Consider the following 21,439-nt stretch of genomic DNA (forward strand, 5'->3'; position numbering starts at 1 on the left):
TTTGTTTTTGTAATTTCTTTTACTTTATTTATTTTTGTTTACTTTATGTATGTATGTATATATGTATTTATTTATTGCCAACACATTGCAGAAAAGAATCTCAATAACTGCTGGTGTTACATCTATACAGAGACATCATTAGTCCAAACTACAGATGGATTAAGTTTGCCTACTTCTTTAGAAAATAAGAAGTAAAGGAAAGCTTCTACTAAGCTAGAAATATACCTTCTGCTTTTACAGTAGAAGTGTAGAAGACAGAATCAATCATTTGAAAAGTTTAAAAGTCACAGAACTAAATTCATTATTCTATTTTGCAGGGGATTTCAAAGAATGTGACAAAATCTGTGGTTATGGAATGTTCCATTTTTGTATCCTTCAGAAAGTTATACGTACTGTAAGGAAAGGGGCTTGGTCATAAAAATACCTTGTGCTAACTTAAATAAATAAATAACAATAAGAAGAGTTTCTCTACAGTATGAGAAGGGAAATTAACATTACCTGAGCTACTATTTCACCAAAGGATAAAATGAGAGAGTGAGAAGCAGCAAAGTGTCTGGCAGGTACTGTGATCAAGTAAGGAATCTGGATTCAGTTCCTAGCATGGTAAAGTATTTTCATTTTCAGAAATCTATTAAGGGCATCCAAAAGAACCAGATTAATGTAATTGGCTTGAAAATATGATTGACATAGCTCTTTGAACTCAAAAGCCTGTGAGGAGAAAGGGAAGTCTGTTGCCAAAACATGAATTTCCCAGTTGACTGGTAGCTTTAATAATGATCAAAAATTAAAATATTAGTCTAAAGACCTTGATAATTAAGAAGAAAAATGTGATGTTTCACTAAAAAATAGAAAATAAAGAATGTCTTATAGAAGCAGAGCATGACAGAAGGTGTCTTGCTCACATAGAATATTGTCTATAATGTTCAAATTTGTCATCAGAATGTAAAATTATTCAACATCTGTTGTATGTTTTCTCTTAAAAATATCTATACATGGGCTTTTTTGCTGCAGTTTAATAATTAATGTTATGAAATAGTTTTACAGCACTGGGCAAAACCAAAGCTTTTTGGTTGTATGCCAGCAATGCCGTAACCTTGGCAATTCATTTGAAATGTGTGTAGATATCTTGGCTTGACAAAAATCTGCTGTGTATTTGTAATTATGTCTCTTCACATTGATTCAGACACGATGATGGTCCAATGACTGTATTTATAAAAAGAATGTTTTTTTTCCTAATGACATCTACAGAAGCAGAAACTTATGTGAAAATAAGACAAAACTTTTAATTTACCCTGTCAATCACATGCCTTATAAACATAAACTATAAATGAACAGATATATTTTCTTTACATATTTCCTATACAATTCTATATTTCTTACAGAATTTCATACATAGCTTAATGACCTATTGGGCAAGTTAGCTCTAGCATTAATAGACTGCTAAAAAGTTCTTGTCACAGCAAATGCTAAAAAACCTGTTACTGTCAGTAGGTCCAGTTTTCATCATAAGTCTTAGAAAAAACATTTTTTTTCCCTGAGAAATTGAAAGTCTGTTTTTCACGTTTCTGAATTTAAGTGTTAATTATCAAATTAATAACATTTGCTGCATTGACTGATTGCTAAACAGTGAAAAACAAAATCAAAACCAAACTATCTAACTTGTACTAGATATCATCAAATGCCTCGTATGAGCTGAGCAGTCATGAATTGATATGGCCATCAAGCTGAGCAAGAGTACTTTTACTGTGATAAGATGGCTTCATTTTTATCTCTTGGGTTTTCCAGAGACTTCTGTCTCTGGACAGCCTTCTGTCCAGTGAAGGCACTCTTATGCTAGACTCAGCAGAGTTCTGTTTCATTTTCCATTTGTTAATCAGCTAATAAAGCTATGAGAAAGAAGCATAAATTATAATTTCTTCAATACCAGGAAGACAAGTCTTTGTCTCTTTTTGTCTCTGGAGTATTACAACTCAGAGGTTTTTCTGTTTATAGATTTGTTTGGGATATAGATACAAGCCAGATGCTTGTAGTAGAATGAGATAAAATAAAGGTGGAGGAGGGACAAAATCAAGCAAGAAAATATATCACCAAGGCTGAATGCACCCATCTGATTTCCCTTCTTTCATCACTAGTATTTGTAAATCAAAGTTCTGGTATTTTTTTGAAATTACTACTGAAAGATAACTAGGATAGCCACACCACCAACATTTCTGTGCTGCCTGTCCCTTCTGAAGAGCCTACAGCCAGTCATTGCAGCACTCCAGTCATGGAAATGACTGGAAATGTGGTCCCACTGCATTTCAGGGATAGCAACCAAGTCATAGCTAGCCTGCTGCACCATGACTTACCGCTCCTCCTGTTTGTTGCGTATGCTGTATGCATTAGTGTAGATGCACTTCAGCTGGGCCATTGCCTGCTCCTCTGGCCCTGACATTGTTCTCCCTGGCACACCTCTAACAAGCCTTATTCCCTCCCCATCCCCTTTCCTACCTAGTTTAAAGCCCCCTCATTGAGCACTGCCAGCTCCTGTGCTAGTGTCTGTTTTCCCCTTTGAGACAGGTGGGACCCACCTGCAGTTAGTGGGCCAGGTGCCCACTAAAGTGCCCCGTGGTCAAAATAAATAAATAAATAAAATTCTGTGTTGGCACTAGCCTCTGAGCCACCTGTTTATCAGGTGGGCTTTCCGTGTCCTCTCTGTACTCCTCCCTGCTATTGTAGGGATGGAGGAAAGCATGACCTGTACTCCTGTTCCAACTACTAATTGTCTCAGTCCCCTAAAGTCCTGTTTGATAGCCTTCAAGCTTCACTCTTCAATATCATCTCTGCCATCCTGGACTATCAAAAGCGGATAGTAGTCAGAGGGGTGAACCAGGTTGGGAAGCTGAAACAAAACACACAAAGTAAGTGCTATAATGACTTATTTGTATATCAGTTAGGTCTGACACTAGTTCCCTTCTACATGTCTAAGGTAACTTCTATCTGCTAGTAAGTACAGAAGCCTTTGAGAAAGCTATATGTTGTTTGAATGCATCTTATGGCCTATGCAATACGAAATATCTGTTGTTTTCACTTTCGCTTTAAGCCCTGTTCAGTCATTTTTGACAAGGTTGAGGGCATGTCTTCAGGTGAAGTGTTAGTTTAAGATGGGAAGAAATAAACAATTTTAATAATACCATACATCTAAAAATACTTTCAAAAATACTGAAATGCTTTCAGTATTACTATTATCTGATATTTGTATGCCTATGAAGCTGCTTCTGTAAATCTCATCCCATTTCTAAATAATCTCAGTGTAACCATAGCCCTGTACAGAGTGTCTTAATGTCATGGACAGAAAGCCAAGATTAGAGAATTTTGACTGAGGCTAAGACCAGGCATTTCACTTGGTAACAGATGTGGATCATGTTGAAAGAAAGAAAGACAGAAAGAAAGAAAGACCAAACAAAGTGGAGAATATGGGGTGGGGGCAGAGGTGGGGAGAAAACTAGGACTCAAACTTTATTTATTAATGTATTTATGAAAGCACTTTAAAAATATGAAGCATCATGCCAGTATTTATATTAAACATGTCAACCAGGTATTTAATTGTATATGCAAGCAGTTCCTCTATACTTTAGGTCTAGTCATGGAGAATTTTGTAATGTTTGTAGCATTTACATTTGTTTTTGACTGAATAGGTTCCTCTAATTACAATCCAACAGCATTGAACTGATGGGCTCTGAAATGTTAAACCGTGTATGACCACACACTGGAAAAGCTCTGAAAAGCAAAACCAGTAAGTTTCTCCAGGAAGGATAGGTAATTCTGGTTTGTAATTTTTCTGTACTAACAGTGATATTTTAAGATCTATTTACTGTAATTAGTACCCTGGATATCTAGCTTGTTAAACTAGGGTGAAACTTATCTGATTTAGCTCCAGCATTGGTACATCATTTCTTCAGACAATGTGTTGCTTTTATGCTTTGTTGTTTCTTGTATAAAGGAGAAAATGTGGATTTTAGAAAATATCTGTTGATACAAATCACAATTAATTGTGAAATATGCAACAGATGGCAAAACTTATAATCATTCTATCAGACTAATAGTATACTGTCTGCATTTTGGAATTTGCTTTTCCCAAAAGATGTTGTTGGGCTGAAGCCATATTGACAGCTGGTATGTTCCTAATGTAGTTAGCTTGATATACCTCATCTATTAAATTCTGTGCATTTTCCAAAATAACAGATGACAAGTGCAATTGACCACCTGGGAAAAAAGCATCTTCAGTAGAAAGCTTAGAGTTATTTTTTCTTTTTTTTTTTTTTTTTTTCTTTCTTTTCTTTTCATTTTTTTTTTCTTTTCTCTTTCTTCAGTTGTAGAGATATGCGCTGCTTTTCTATTTTGGGTGACATTATAAACTACTAGACTTCTATTTGCCTTCCAAAAGTATGGTGTTTTTTGTACAAACATAATGATCAAAAATAATCTTGGGACAACTAACAGATGCTATAGCTATCATCCTTTTAGAAAACTATGTCATGCTTATCAGCATGCTTCTTCAAATGTGGTATTTAGGAATCACATTGCACAGAATGTAAATTGAATTATCAGTCTCAAGCAGTATCACTCTAAAATGAATACAGAACGTATCCTACAGGAAGCTGTATAAGATTTAGTCATTTACAAGAATCAACGTTTTTCTCTGCAACAGGCAACATACATATATATATGTATACATAAATATATACGTACATATGTACCACATACATATATATGACATATTTATATGTATATATACATATAACTACTGGACTTTGTGTGTGTGTTATGAAAGCATCATTGCATGCTATTGATCATCCTGTTTTGAAGAAAGAAGGGAATGAGAACAGCTTAAAGTTTTGAAAATATGCATCGTAAAGTTAGTGTACATTGAACGTGATCTAAACTTGTTCAAATTCAAAGTTCTCTGAAATTATTATAGTTGTTTTCATATGTTGGTTGTCAGTTCTAAACTACCAACTTGATGATGCATTTATAAATCTTTATAGTCTTTAGTCTTTATTTTGTGATATCACATCTAGAATGTCTGCATAGTTTTTCATTAGTAAGGCTATTCCATCCCAAAGTGCAAATCTTTACTACTCAGCTTCTCAAGCTATTTCCATTACATAGCCAGCACAGTTTTCTTGGAGAAGGATTTAGGAGAATATACAACACACTGTAGTGGTATTATAGATTTGAAATAATAATAATAATAATAATAATAATTTCACCAAAGCAGTGCCTAGTGAGCTGCTGTTTCTTGTATGGAATGCTGGACATAAAAAGAAAAAAAAAAGGGGGGGGGGCAGGGGTGGATGGTATACTTCCCTTTTTAAGGACCCATGCAGAAGCAAGCTGCCAATTCTACTCATTTGTCAGGGTATGATCTAGAAATATAGCAAAGAAGAGTGCCAGGGAGATCAGCAGTAAGGCATACAGTCAGGGTCAGGACTATGAGTTACAGCTAGCTATGGGTGGGTGTGATGGTTTTACCCAGGTGAGCAGCTGAGCTTCATAACAATCGCTCTCTCACTCCCCCTCCTCAAAGGGAAAGGGACAGAAAATACAGTGAAAAGGACTCAAGGGTTGGGATAAGGACACATGAGATCACTCAACAATTATTGTGACAGGCAAAATAGGCTCAACATAGGGAGATTAGTAACATTTATTGCCTATTACTAACAAGGTAGAGAAGTGAGAAACCACAACAACAAAAATTAAAAACATCCTCCCCTTATCCACTTTCTTCTACATCCTCCCCCCCAAGTAGAGTAGGGGAACAGGGAATGGGGGCTGCTGTCAGCCCCTAACGCTTCATCTCCGCCACTCCTTCACTCTCTGCCCCTTGCTCCATGTGGGTTCCCTCACATTGGAGCTCCTCAAGAACTGCTCCCACATGGGTCCATACCACAGGGTCTATCCGTCAGGAGCAAACTGCTCCAGCATGGGTCCCCCACATGTGGGCAGCATCTCCCCCCCAGATCCCCTGCTCTCCACGGGCTGCAGCTCCGGCCCGAGGCTCTGGCCCGGGGCCTGCTCCTGTGGGGCTCTCCATGGGCCACAGCCTCCTCCAGGCCACATCCACCTGCTCCACCGGGGGCTCCTCCATGGGATGCAGCATGGAGATCTGCTCCATGTGGGACCCATGGGCTGCAAGGGGACAGCCTGCTTCATCAGGGGCCTCTCCACTGGCTTCAGGGGAACTTCTGCTGTGTGCCTGGAGCAACTCCTGCCCTCCTTCTGCACTGACCTTGGGATGCAGAAGAGAACTAAGCTGGTTCTCACTCCTCTCTCCTAGCTGCTGTCAGTTTTTTCCCCTTTCTTCAATCTGCCCACCCAGTACCTCTCCCAGACTCAGCTCTGGCCAGCATCAAATCCCTTTTGGAGATGGTTGGGGCTGGCTCTGCTGGGCTCTGCTCCCAGAGGCCACTCCTGCAGCCCCTGCTGCTACCAAACCCTTGCCAGGTAAACGCAATACAGTGGGGAAAAATTGTCTTGGATTATGTGATTGGTGCAGTTAGTGCTTTCTGAAGTAGGAAAAGATGCTTGCTTAACTGGGAGTTAGGCCAAGGACACTTAATGAAGGAAAGACTGTATAAGAATTCATGTACCAATCATGCAGTAGGTTGTTGATTTTCATTCTGGAGGGTCAGTCAGAGCTGGTGTTGATGAAATGGAAACAAAAGTTGTCTGTTGAATCCCAATTGAGGTTTAAAACCAGAAATTATGCCAAGGAAGAATAAAGTCTACAAGAAAGGGTTTGGGATAGAGAAGGAGAGAAGAGTAAGATGTTCTGTTTTTCAGAACTCAGTTTCCTTGTTACTTGTAAGTTTCCTTAGGTAGATTTTTGCCAATTCTTTCATGTTTCAAAACTTTTTTTTGATTTTCTTTTCCCCGTAAAAGATAGTTAAGATAAAAAATCTTTGGGAAAAATGATTTTACTCTGTATTTTAGAAAGTGAATGGAACTTGCAGGAAGGGAGAAGAAGGAAGCAAGAATAGTACTGTAACAATCCAGTATCACAGAAAATAAAGGAAACAATCAGTAAACCAATCAGTAATCACATGAAATCGCAGATCTTTTACATAACTGAAGTGCCAAGAAGGCACTTTGGAGGAATCATTGTTACAGTTATGACTTTAAAATGATGATATTCTGTTTTATACAATCATTGCTCTGGATCCTTTGCTTTGTTAGAACCTCTAGGTCCAATACTTAAGAGAGAAAAACTTCTTGTTTGCATAGAGGCTGAGCACAGAGTTTGTGCAGAAGCACTGAGGCAAGTAGTCTTGCTTCAAAGAACTATGATAAAGGATTTATGCATACCACCATCTAGAAAAAAAGCAGTCACTTGCTTAGAAGAATTCTCAATAGCATGAAAGATATGCAAAGTTGTCTTTTTGCTGTAATTGTTGTTTTTTGTTATTTTTTTCCACTCAAATGGTAAACAGAACAAAAACATTTCAAACATTTTCAAAAGAAAGTGAAAACTATGTCTTATCCTTTATAACTATGTTTTGGTGTCTAAAACCTTCATCAGAAGTAAAACAGAAAGAAACTGTAATTCTTTGCTGAGAACATTTACTTCCCCAATGATAATGATTTGTGATGGAGAGAAATTGGTTACTAGAAGAGTTGCTTTTAGCTTTTCTCACTTTGATAGTCATTTCTGAAAAAGGACTATAGTTATGAAGTTGACATCTATTAAATATTTAATTTTTGTAATGAGCTAGACCATCTACGGTGAGAAAAACTGGTCTGAGGGCCTGGAGGATAAGCAATTTCCATGTAAGTGAAAACAATTGCTTTCCCTGAATTAGTTCATCACCACTCACCTACTCAGTCTTTATCTGGACTGTTTTAGAACTGTATCTTGTACTTGGGAAATGTTGTCAAAACCAACATGATTCTGGGGAAAAAAAAATCAAAAGATCAAAATCAATAAATAGATTAAAACAAACAAACAACAAGAATTATATCTATGCAGTCAGACTATTGTATGGTTTTTTATTTATTTATTTTTTATTTCAGAGACTGGACCATATCTGTGCTCTCTAACTGATCTCTTTGTAATATTACTGTGGAATTACTGGCAAATATAGCTTGGTAATTACACTTTTAAAATATCAAAATTTTAACCATGTGTTTCTGTCCTTCTAAGAGGATGATATACACAAGTAAATACCAATAGAAATAAGAAATGTATAATATGGTTTTGAATAACTCTGCTCATTCATTATATTAAAAAAAAAAAAAAAGTGACCATTCCCTTCTGTGAATATTTCTTTAACCTTTTACTCAAGCTATGTCGACACAGACCCAGAACTCATATGACACTCTCATTATTTGATGGATATTGAACAGATATGCTCATTTGTTTTACATTTCCCTTGACAAAGGCTGTGGCAAAACTGCCTGCCTGGTTCCTCATTGTCATGCTTTCTTCTCTCCATTCACTGCAGCATTATGCAGTACTCTTACACTAAAGCAATGGTCTGAAATATCATACTTCTCTCAAAGGATATCTTTGTTAAAGGGCAAAACTCTGTTTTACTACTTCTTACCATTATCTGAATTGACTGATACAATTAAACTTATTATGGAGAGTGGGAATGAAGTGTGGTAATTCAGGTGAAATATTTAATATATTTCTCCATAATTTCAGTCCTTCTCTTGTATAACTTTATTATAAATTGTAAAAATATCCAATAAACACCCCAAAATATTTTTGAAATATGATTAAATTATTGTATGTCTTTTAAACTATGACTATCTGTCGTGGTTTAACCCGGCCGGCAGCTAAACACCACGCAGCCGTTCGCTCACCCTCCCCCCTCCCTCTCTGGGACGGGGGAGAGAAATGGAAAGTGAAGCCCGTGAGTTGAGATAAAGACAGTTTAATAAGACAGGAAAATAATAATAACAAAATAATAATAAAATAATAACAATAATAATACAATGGTGATAATAGGAAAGTAATAATAGTATGTACAAACAAGTGATGCACAATGCAATTGCTCACCACTCGCTGACCGATGCCCAGCCTAACCCCGAGCAGTCCGGCCCCCTCCCCCCGGCTAGCCACCCCTATATATTGTTTAGCATGACGTCAGATGGTATGGAATACCCCTTTGGCTAGTTTGGGTCACCTGTCCTGGGTCTGTCCCCTCCCAGCTCTTACTGCACCCCCAGCCTGCCCGCTGGCAGGACAGAGCAAAAGGCTGAGATGTCCTTGGCTTAGTATAAGCACTGCTCTGCAACAATTAAAGCATCGGGGTGTTATCAGCACTCTTCTCATCCCAAGCCAAAACACAGCATTCCACCAGCTACTAGGAAGAAAATTAATTCTGTGCTAACTGAAACCAGGACATCTATCCACCCCTTATTCCATACCATTTATGTCATGCTCAGGTTACACTTTTTTCCATACATTCTAATTAGTCACCTATAGTAATCATGGTAGTGATAACATACAGTATAATATACTATTTAACATGGTACAATTCAGTTCATGGGCTATTCTCACCCAGTATTAAATCTCCTTGAGGTACACACCGGACCTCTCCGTTCTTTTGCATCACCCACCAAGTGTATCCAGGTCCCTGAGCGAAAACAATTCCACGAATAGGTTTGCCTTTTCCTGAGGCAGGAGTAGCCCAGACTGTTTTACCCAGCATATTTTTTACATGCACTACAGGAACTTTATCCCCATCTACAGTACGTAACAGGTTTGATTGGGCAGGTCCAGCTCGGTTGGTAGATCCCCTAGTATTGACTAACCAGGTGGCCTTTGCCAAATGCGTATCCCAGTTTTTGAACGTCCCAGCGCCCATTGCTTTCAAGGTAGTCTTTAACAGGCCATTGTATCGTTCAACTTTCCCGGAGGCTGGTGCATGATAGGGGATGTGATACACCCATTCAATACCATGTTCTTTGGCCCAAGTGTCTATAAGGTTGTTTCGGAAGTGAGTCCCATTGTCTGATTCTATTCTTTCTGGGGTGCCATGTCGCCATAGGACTTGCTTTTCAAGGCCCAGGATGGTGTTCCGGGCGGTGGCATGAGGCACAGGATATGTTTCCAGCCATCCGGTGGTTGCTTCCACCATTGTAAGTACGTGGCGCTTGCCATTGCGAGTTTGAGGGAGTGTGATGTAATCAATCTGCCAGGCCTCTCCATATTTATATTTCAGCCATCGTCCTCCATACCAAAGAGGCTTTGACCGTTTGGCTTGCTTGATTGCAGCACATGTTTCACAGTCATGAATAACCTGTGCTATAGCGTCCATGGTCAGGTCCACCCCTCGATCACGAGCCCATCTGTATGTTGCATCTCTACCTTGATGGCCTGAAGTGTCATGGGCCCATCGGGCTATAAATAATTCACCTTTATGCTGCCAATCTAGGTCCACCTGAGCTACTTCAATCTTAGCAGCCTGATCCACCTGCTGGTTGTTTTGATGTTCTTCAGTAGCCCGATTCTTGGGCACATGAGCATCTACGTGGCGTACTTTCACAGCCAGGTTCTCTACCCGAGCAGCAATATCTTGCCACAATGCAGCAGCCCAGATGGGTTTGCCCCTACGCTGCCAGTTGTTTTGCTTCCATTGCTGTAACCATCCCCACAGGGCATTTGCTACCATCCATGAATCGGTGTAGAGATAGAGAACTGGCCATTTTTCTCGTTCAGCAATGTCTAAAGCCAGCTGAATGGCTTTCACTTCTGCAAACTGACTCGATTCACCTTCTCCCTCAGCAGCTTCTGCAACTCGTCGCGTAGGACTCCATACAGCAGCCTTCCATCTCCGATGCTTCCCCACAATACGACAGGACCCATCAGTGAACAGGGCATATTTCTTTTCATTCTCTGGCAACTGGTTGTACAGTGGGGCTTCTTCAGCACGACCCACCTCCTCCTCTGATGATATCCCAAAGTATTTGCCTTCTGGCCAGTCCATGATCACTTCCAATATTCCTGGGCGACTGGGGTTTCCTATTCGAGCCCGCTGAGTAATCAGTGCAACCCACTTGCTCCATGTAGCATCAGTTGCATGATGCGTAGAGGGGACCCTTCCCTTGAACATCCAGCCTAGTACCGGCAATCGGGGTGCTAGGAGGAGCTGCGCTTCAGTACCGACCACCTCCGAAGCAGATCGAACTCCTTCATATGCTGCCAATATCTCCTTTTCAGTTGGAGTATAGCGGGCCTCAGATCCTCTGTATCCCCGACTCCAAAACCCCAGGGGCCGACCTCGAGTTTCCCCAGGTTCTTTCTGCCAGAGGCTCCAGGTGGGGCCGTTCTCCCCGGCTGCAGTGTAGAGCACATTCTTTACATCTGGTCCTGTTCGAACTGGCCCAAGGGCTACTGCATGGACTATTTCCTGCTTGATTTGTTCAAAGGCTTGTCGTTGTTCAGGGCCCCATTCAAACTCATTCTTCTTACGGGTTACTTGGTAGAGCGGGTTTACAATCAGACTGTAATTTGGGATGTGCATTCTCCAAAACCCCACAACACCTAGGAAAGTCTGTGTTTCTTTTTTGTTAGTTGGTGGAGACATAGCTGTTATTTTGTTGATCACATCCATTGGGATTTGACGACGTCCATCTTGCCATTTTATTCCTAAAAACTGGATCTCTCGTGCAGGTCCTTTGACTTTATTCTGTTTTATGGCAAAACCGGCTTTCAGAAGGATTTGGACTATTTTCTTCCCTTTCTCGAAAACTTCCTCTGCTGTGTCACCCCACACAATAATGTCATCGATGTACTGCAGGTGTTCAGGAGCTTCCCCCTGCTCTAGCGCAGACTGGATCAGCCCATGGCAAATGGTAGGGCTGTGTTTCCACCCCTGGGGCAGCCTATTCCAAGTATATTGGACTCCCCTCCAAGTGAAGGCAAATTGTGGCCTGCACTCTGCTGCTAGAGGGATGGAGAAAAATGCATAAGTAGTTGTTTGGGCCTAATGATTCACTGCATTGCTCCAGGTTTTCTGATTTTAAATTTCTGATTTCCTATAGTGTGTGCTATATTTGGGTTAGGTGTTTGTTTTTTTTTTTTTTTTCTTTTTGTCTTTTTTTTTTTTTGCCATTTTTCCCCCCCTGGGAAAATTTCATGAATGCTATTTGCTGCTATTAATAGGATTGCATCAGGTTTAAAGCTATAGTATTGCAATATAGCATTGAATGTTTACAGTACCAGTTCTAATGGAAGTAGAGAGAATAGGAATATTGCACTTCACTCATTAAGGCACCTCTAAGCTCTTTATAGTAGCAAGGATCTGACTGGCAATTGTAATCACAGAGCCACTTACAGAAATATCACAATATGCTTTCCTAACTCCTGTAATCTTTACAGATTTTCCTGCTCCTGGCCATTGTCAATGACTGATTTTCAATACAGCACAGCAAGGGAGCTGCTCTGCCACAAAGCCCTAATGAACAATCAGGTTGTCTATGTGTAATTAAGTACGATGTTCCTTGTGACATGAAGTGAGCATCCTTACATCCTCAACAATCCCTACTGATTACTTGATATAGCTAATATCAGAGATAATGCTGGATTACAATCATCCTTATTTTCCTAAGAATGGAAGCAGCTGAGAGGGAAGTACCCTCAGTACCCTTGATAGGGAATCTTCTTCCATAAACAAATAACTGAAAGCTGTGTCCTCCAGCTTTTCTACCAATTATTATCACTCTTCTGCAAGAGGTTACCAGGCCCACAAGAGGGTCAGTAGAGTGGGACTTGGGAAATCTCTTCAACTATTTCAATTTAGTGTAAACCCACCTTCACTAGAGTGACCTACAATGTTGGTACTGAGTCAGTCATGGGAACCTATTATCTAATAGGTGTAAGGGTATAGAATGCACACCAAGATATTTTAAGTAATGCAGAAAAATCTGCCAGTCTATAGGTCCAGGGAAGTCCTTACAGAGCTGTGTATTCAAATTTGGAACCTATGTAGAAAAAGAAAAAATTCCACATCATTTCCATTTAATATCCTTCACATATATGTCTACATATATGGGCTTTGTACAAACAAGAGTGAAAGATTAATTTACTTACAGGATAAATAATCTAGGATGATTAGGAAACCAAAATATTTGTTCAGGTATCAGAATTGAGGAGATTTGCACTAAATACATTCCCACAAACAAAAAATGTTTCTGTAGGTCTTCTAACCAACCTCAAGTTTTGTGTATGTTATCTAGATGTTATATAACCTTCCAGAGTATATTTTTCTTCCATTTATTGCAAAGCCTATGTCTCCACCAGTTTTAAGGAAATGAAATACAAATAGAATGGAAATAAATCTTCAGACAGCAAAGGGAAAAAAAAAAAAAAAGAAAAAGAAAAAAATGTCAATATGTTTTTGTGAGAGAGATATGCTTTGTTTAATATATATACACATAAACAAACACAATTCACAAATACACAAGTAGTGTGAAAATCAATTTGAAGATATCAAATAGGTTAGACACAAATACAAAAAAAAAAAAGAATATCATATCTGTGAACTGAATTTTGTATTAGTTACTAAGTTATGATGAATGCAAGTGCAGCATTTCTTAGTGACTGCAACACAGGATGTACAAAACTCTCTTCAATGGGAAGAAAGTCATACTGAATTAGAACCGTGTTAAAATTTTATTAACCAAATCATACACTTCAAAAAAAAAATAACAATACAAGAAAAAACAACAACAACAACACAGCAAATCAAGTAGCAATTTTAAAATCTTTAAATGTCAGTATTTAGTTTCACTTTTTGTTCCTTCTTTTGAGCGCTAGCTGCAGTCTAAGAATAGACTGCAAGTGCTGCTGAGGCTGGACAGATTGCGTTTGGATTGTGAAGTGTCAGAAAGGAGAGTGTTTCATTTGGCATTGTGAAAATTGTAGAGGTACCAATTTATCATGCTCAGAACTGACGTAAAGAAAAAAAAAAATATCTTATTTTTATTCTACCTCACTCACTTCTCTAATCCTCTCTAATCTACTCCAAAAAGTATCAGCTAGGACCTTGCCCATGTCAAGTTTTTGAACTGTGAGTGGTTTTGCTCTAGCTTTGTTCTCAGAAGCGTGACGGCCCTGGGATCATTTTTGCAATGGGAATAGAATTTTTTTTTTCCCCCCCCCCCATTCTCATAACTCAGAGAGAATTGAAAAAGGATTTTGGATTAAAGCCATCAAAAGACTTTTATCATCCGAAACTTACCTCATTGTTTCAGAAGGGTTCCCCACTCAGGTGCTGTGTAACCTGTGGGTGACTTCATGTATATATTTTTTATGACTTAAAATTACCTGCAAGGTTAAAGGCTTGCATTTTGGTGTGGCACAAACTGACAAAACTCCAAGCAAATGATTGAATGTTGCTGCAATAACAGAAGCTGACAAAGGTAATATCTAAAAAATCTGATGAATATTGAACGTAGGATTAGAAAAAAAAATACTGAAATACTAAATCCAGTTTTCTGTCAGTCAATTACCCGATTTATAAACATAACTTAAAATAAGCTGGATTTCTTGCTGCAGCTTCTTTAGATCTCACTTGTTAGTTATTTGAAGACTTCTTTTAATTTCCTGGATAAGTTTCCTGTAGGGCAATTTATACATAGTTGTCCATTTGCCAACAAGAATTAACTCTTCGGTGTCCTTGTTCAGTGTCCTTGCAAATGGTAACCTCACCTCAGCATTTTATTCTCTTTAACAAAAGCTATTCCTAGAGTGCATACTTGACTCAGGCCTGTACCCTGAGCTTTGCCTTTACCTTCTGTCTGAAACAGCACTTACCATGAAATCCTTACTGGTCAGAGGCACTGATTATGCTCTACTGTGTTGTAGCCTCCTCTGTGAGAAGATGGGGATCCTGCTGATACATACAGTAGCCAGAATTGTGAATAATAATAATAATATGATTGGGGGCAGCTTATGGAAGTGTTGTTCTTTGGCCATCTGTTTAACCAGCTGTTAATTACCCCAACATTATGGCATTCTTGGTCTGACATGTCTCATTAAAAAGACAGTGCTGTTTATTGAAACCTACCAGGTCTGGAGGAGAAGAGGAACATTCCCATGGGCTCTTATTCTAGAAGTTTATGCTAATCTTTTCTTTCAGGTTCAGACTGCTGACCACTAGTGAAATCAGCTTTCCTACAGTAGTGCAGAATTTAATGTTAATACATGGCTGTCTGGAAGGGAATAAGCAGTGGTCTCAGCTGTGAAAAACAGCAGAGAACAACTCCTGTGTGCAAGGTGGGCTTTTGATACTCAGACTAGAGAAAAAAATAAAATAAAGTAACGGGCATTCATTGTGCCCATTATTGAACAGACATTCAAAGTGGTAGTGATTGCTGTTTTCAGGTGGGAGGTGAGAGGCCCTAAGTCCAGTACTATTTGTTGAGTGCTTGTTCCCTGGAGTTAGACTACCTGTCTGAAGCTAAAAAGGCTGCTGCTCTCAAGGAGTCTTGCAAGAACTGTCTTCCACCACACCTGTGTACCTAACTGCATTCTCACTTATATTCAAAGACAATTCTCACTTATATTCAAAGGCAGTTGTCCAACAACCTTACCAAGCCAACATCAGTTCTTGAGCACATTTGCTGTGAATTTTTTGTACATTTATTCCATTCTGCAGTCATCTTTGAAAACAACTTGGTAGTTCAAAACCTGGGAATGGTATTACAGAAAATACCCATGCTACATATAATTAAATCCTTACTTCAGCAGGAAATCTGAAAAAAAAATAAAAATAAATAAATCTAGGAAAACCTAGTCTGAATTCCAGGATCCTTTTTTTTTTTTTTTCTTTTTTTTTTTTTTTTTCTTCTCATGTCATAGTGACATTTTGTAGAATTTCAATGACCCATATATGCAGACTTCCATTTCTCAGCAGTTTCTAACTCATGAGAACATGATGAAATTTTTCACATTTGTCCCTAAAGGAAAGACATTGGAGAAACATCTAGTTCTTGTTTTTATTCTATTTCTTTTGCTTCAGTTCTTACATAAACCAAATTCTTCCTTCCAGTTTAACCTATCAGAAAATTTTATCAAAAAACATCACACACACACACACACACAAACAAAAGACACTGAACTTTGTGCCAAGAAAACGTAAAAGAATGCTGGAGATCATAGCTCCATGGCTATTTCTTAAGTAGCAAGTAGCTCCATACCTAGAAAATACGATTTTTCCACTACCAATAAAAAATCACATGCTTTACCTAGCAGTGCTCTGACCTTACCTTGGTCTGAGTTGGATTTTGCTGGTTTAACCCTTATGCTGGGGCCCAGTGACTGGTAAGCAAGAAGAAACTCCTCCACCTATCCTAACTCCTCCTATCATGGGCATCCCCGCAGAGACCTCAGGATGCTAAAAACTTTCTCTATGCCTCTTTCACAGTTAAAACCATGTGCTTCAGACATAGAGGAATACTAAAAAGGTGAAAACAGCACTGAAGGAACAGAATAGACACTGGGAAATTTGTCTTGTATAGCAATTTTCGTTTTTAATATTACTAATAAGATCAAGTTTTTATTGAATAGATAATTTTAACAGTGAATGTTAGTCCATTTATAATGGACTAACAGTAATGTATATTGCATTTTTGCTACACTGTTAAAGCAGATTAAAATAAATTAACAGCTTCACATGTAGGCTAGATTTCCCTTTTTTGTCCGTAACAAGATTTTAATTGTAACAATTTCACTAGGCTTCTCTGTCCAGTTGAGCAGATCTCTTTCAGTATGATGTATCCATGGATACTCTTCACTTAATTCTTTTCCTATACCCTATTTCTTTTCCTATACCTTATTTTCCTTTTTTTTTTTTTTTTTTTTTTTTTTTCTCTACTGCTTCACATTGTTTTTCCTGTGTGTCACCATAGAAATTGCTTATCTGTAATCCAGACAGATTAGATCTGTGGCCTTCTTACATCTTAAAAAAAGAACAGTAATTCTCCTCAGAGGTCAATTACATTGACTAGGTATGATCAACATTTAAAAATATTTGTTCAACACTGAGTATGTCTGTATTTTTGTCTGTCATTAGTCTTCTTCAACCTCTCCCAGACATCGTCAAGTCTTTACATCTCAGATACTTTCTGGATCCATTCTACTTGGCCTTCATACTTTGTTTTGTGCCTGAAGGGCAGCAAATAGAGGAAGATGGAGAATGGAAAAGGAATGGTAAAAAAAAAAAATCTTTTTTTTTTTTTTTTTTTTTCCTGAATTTGATGAATTTGATTGGTTATCTCATGGTAAAAAATGCTCAGTCCACATAGAACTCACTATATCCAATCAAGATAGAAGCAGAATTCTTTGTATCTTTTTCTAATTCTTAAGTTAATGTTCAATATAGCTGATGGTCAATTTCCTTTTTAATTCTACCATTTTTGAGCAAACACTCTCTCAGACAGCTTTGCATATTTGATTCACACTCCCTTTTACAGTGAAATTTCTGTTATCATGTGCTGTTATCAAAGACATCTGCCAAGGGTGGTCTGTGGGAACTTCTTTACAAGTGGTCAGCTGGTTCTCACAATATCCAAATGGAAAATGTAGAGTCCCTGGTCAAACAGTACATGCTGTCCCTCTGAACCATTAGTTAAAAGCACTGGACTGCAGGCCACATCCAGCCTATTTTACTACTAAAGGCAGTCTGAGGTTGCTTAAACATAGACAGTATGTACATGTATGCTATTCTACAGTCACACACCACTGCCCCTGATTCATTCAGAAGACACATTAAAGAACATGGCTTGCTGGACCAGTGATTGTGCGTGCCAATTCTTACAGTACTATAGGACTGAGAGTGTAATGTCCGTTGACTGAAATGTATATTGAAAACAAAACAAAACATTCTTATCACAGAGGCACTAATTTTCACTTTTGTTTATGGGCCCAATGCTCCCCTTATCTTTGCTATGTTGCTCTCCTTAGTAAAAACTGAGACTTTTTGATTTTCTTCAGATAGCTTAAAGGCGGACTGTCATTACTACCTAGGAACATCTTGTGTTCATAGCATCTCAGTCTCAATAGATCCTTAGCCCAGGTCTTTTATGCTTATTACATAAATGACAAAATAAATAAATAAATACCATATGCTATGATTTTCTTTGCAAAGACTTAGTTACACCTTTGCAAAGTCTGTCTTTATTTATATTTTTTGAACCTCTCAGAGTATTTTATGATTAATCTTTTTTTTTCTTTTTTTTTTTAAGAAGTATTTCAGGTGAACATGACTTTCATAGTTATATTATTTGTTGTTCAGTACTTTTTAAGTACAACCAGTTTTCTTCTAGTTGGGTTAATGTAAGTTTATGACAAGTAGCCATCAAAGTGAAGTCCTATTATTTCTGCATGCAGAAAAGCAAATGGTCATCCAAAAGCCTCTGTGAATATCAGTTTTTTTTTTGTTTTGTTTTTACTGAGAAAGCAACTCGAAGACGCATTGTGTCTCACCAAAGTAACATAACAAACTTTCAGCAAAGCCCACAATGGAGGCCCAAACACTTAGCTTCTCTTTCATCCTTTTTTCTTCTAGCAGTGAAGCTTCTACTTCCTTTTCTAAGTTGTCCAGTACTGACAGGAAATAAGATTATTTATTGGTGGATTTAGTAAAGGTTGTAACAACAGATGCCATAGCCAGAGGACAGCAATTGCAAAGCAAAGTTTCAGACACTGAGAATGGGTTTCAGACTGCAATAGTAGGAGATGAAAAAACAAAGTTCCCTCAGGTCTAGAAGCATTTGTATGCATCAGTAATGCTAACGAAGCTAGGACTCAGAAACAAGAATAGTCTTGGGCTGATATAATTCATTTATGCTAAGGGCAAAAGCTTGAAAAAGAAAATCTGTATTATTTCTATATGTTTTTTTTTTTTTTTCTTTCTTGTTTTCCTTTCCCTTTGTCCAAAGAAAGAGAAGCAAGAAAATCTGCTGTTTATGAGGCAAAAAGAAATCAGCTCAGGAGAACAAGGCACTTAGTGAAAGTACAGGGGAAATATTTCTGAAATGAAAAGTACATGTGCGTATCTGCTGCTATCCAAAAAAGAGGAAAAGGGTGTGAGGGCTAAATGTGCTATAAGGCATTGACTTTTCTATAGGTTTATGATAGATATTAGATCAGAAGACATACTCCTCAAAGTCCTTTCTCTATGAAGTGCGGGGAGTCCAATGTGTTTGTCCCACAGCATCCACTGGAGCAGCACCCAGTGGAGGGTTCTGGCAAGTAACTAGCTTCCTCCTGTCTCTCCCGTTACTCATTGTGAGCTCACTGAGTGGCTGCAGAAGGGTGAAGGCCAAAAGAAGAATGAGACAGAGATGGTCCCCTCAGCGAGGCTGCAGGAGTGGATTGGGCAGGCATGGATCCATTTTAGTCCATTACTTTAAATGCTGGGGTCAAGAGAGAAAATTCATCAAACAACTCCAAAACTGAATACAGTTGAAAAGCTGATGGAAGATAAAAGATGAACAGCAAGGTGAAACGGTAGTAAAAGATGGCAGCAGACACCTCTTTGAGGTCTTTATTTCACCTGGATCATTGATGTTTTGTGACATCTGTCCCCCATAACACATCTCCTAGGTCCTTATAAATTATATATAATCCTCATCTTACAATATTGAAATGATTGTAACTATGAACACTTAAAAAGAAAGGAAAAAAAAAAAGCATGTGTAGCACAATTGGCATCGCAATGCACAGCTTATAAGGATATTTAGAACTTCTATTTAGAACTATCTTACTTCTAGCCCCACATCAAACAAAACAGTAAGTAGGAATCATAATATTCATTTATCTCCTATCATAATAATCATTTATTTCCTATCAGTTTTACCTACTTAATCACATCTAATATAACTGTCATTTTTATTTCAGAAGTACTTTGTTAAGACTTCTTTAAAAAGTCTCATATGTATCAAAGTAACAGTAAGTTTGAGTTCATTGCAAAAGCAGAGTTGGGTTTTCTGGATCTCTCTGATCTCTTTCTTGGGCTCAGAGTGGTTTCAATAGCAAGAAAGCAGCAAATGATTACTATGTCACATAATCCATTTGTCGTAGAAATAGTGTCTCTGCAGAACTTCCTAGAGTGCATTAGAGGTGGAACTCAAAATGAACTTTTCAATTGAAAATACTTCCACATTAGACAACAAGCCATCATTCAAAACTGTGACTAACTTTCATTTTTTTAAATTGCAACACTTCTAACTACCTTAAAATTCTTCAACACTTCTCCACTGGATATTTCTCATTTTAAGCATTAATAATAAATAATGTCTGAATATAAGCTGGAGGTCCTGAATATTTTCTTATCCCTTTGTATTGAAAGTAGAAAATTAGATGATACATATTCTTATTTAAAATGGTGCTGGGGCTGTGAGCGCTGTTCATGTTAAGGTAAACAAGTTTCATAAGGGAAAAAGATTTTGTGGTGTTTTTCAAATTATGAGATTGGTTTGGAAATGCATTACAGCAGAACTCCTTTACTTTCTACACTTACTAATTAGGCCTCCTTCTACCTTTCCTAAATAAATGCATGTTTTACACACCAGTCACGCCATTGCTTTACAATCTTTACCTATTTGTAGTTTATATTCCTTCAGATAAGGAATATATGGAGTCTATATTGAATCTTACCTTAAAAATCATATGCAACAAAGTACGCAGCTTGTAAAATATTTGGGACACTTGAGACCCTTCTGGTTCTGATCAGTCTCTCATACCCGAGGACTCAATAAATTTTGACTCTACCTGAGCCCAAAGAAGTTAAAGGGAAAAGGTAAACATTGTTCATTGCCTTCCCACTCTTTAATTTTAATACTAGCATTTTTTAAAACATCACAGCTTTGTACAAGATTTCCTTCTATCTCCCCTCATAATATTAGGCTTTCTTTTCAGTAATGATTCCAGCGCATAGATCTTTCTGCTAATCTATTGAGTTCATTTGAAATCCTAAACTGATGTCAACCTTTTAGTCACCAGTTCTCTTTTCATTCTCTTCCTTTTCAATAATCTTATGCTGTTATTCCCAACTTCTGCCTCTTTTGAACAACATTTTTATCTTTTCATCCAAGATACTATTAGTTTTCTCATGTACAACTGTACCACACATTGGAATTAGATGTTTGAGATCAAGTTCATAGAAATTAACACTAGACATACTTTCAGAAAATAGTATTTGTTATGACTAGCATATGGAAACAAAGTAGAAAACAGTTGCATCTCTTTTCCGTAAATGTGCAATCGAGAAACCTACTTTTATTTATTTATTTATTTATTTATTTATTTATTTATTTATTTATTTATTATTGTTCATTGTTTTCAAAAGAAATAACTTGTACTAACCACATACAGTACATTCTTTGTTTGGTGAAAGGCATATGTATACAGGAATGTAATGCAAATAGCAACAGAATGAATTAG

General features: G+C 37.8%; 1 long non-coding RNA gene across 1 annotated transcript; it reads left to right on the forward strand.

Moving 5' to 3' along the window:
- The first annotated feature begins 2,612 nt into the window (after positions 1-2,612).
- On the forward strand, positions 2,613-8,387 carry LOC137853073 (uncharacterized). The gene is made up of 3 exons (XR_011094217.1): positions 2,613-2,900; positions 3,678-3,775; positions 8,053-8,387. It is a non-coding gene; the product is annotated as an uncharacterized lncRNA (long non-coding RNA).
- Positions 8,388-21,439: the final 13,052 nt, after the last annotated feature.

Source organism: Anas acuta, chromosome 3 (genome assembly GCF_963932015.1).
Source record: "Anas acuta chromosome 3, bAnaAcu1.1, whole genome shotgun sequence".
NCBI lineage: Eukaryota > Metazoa > Chordata > Aves > Anseriformes > Anatidae > Anas > Anas acuta.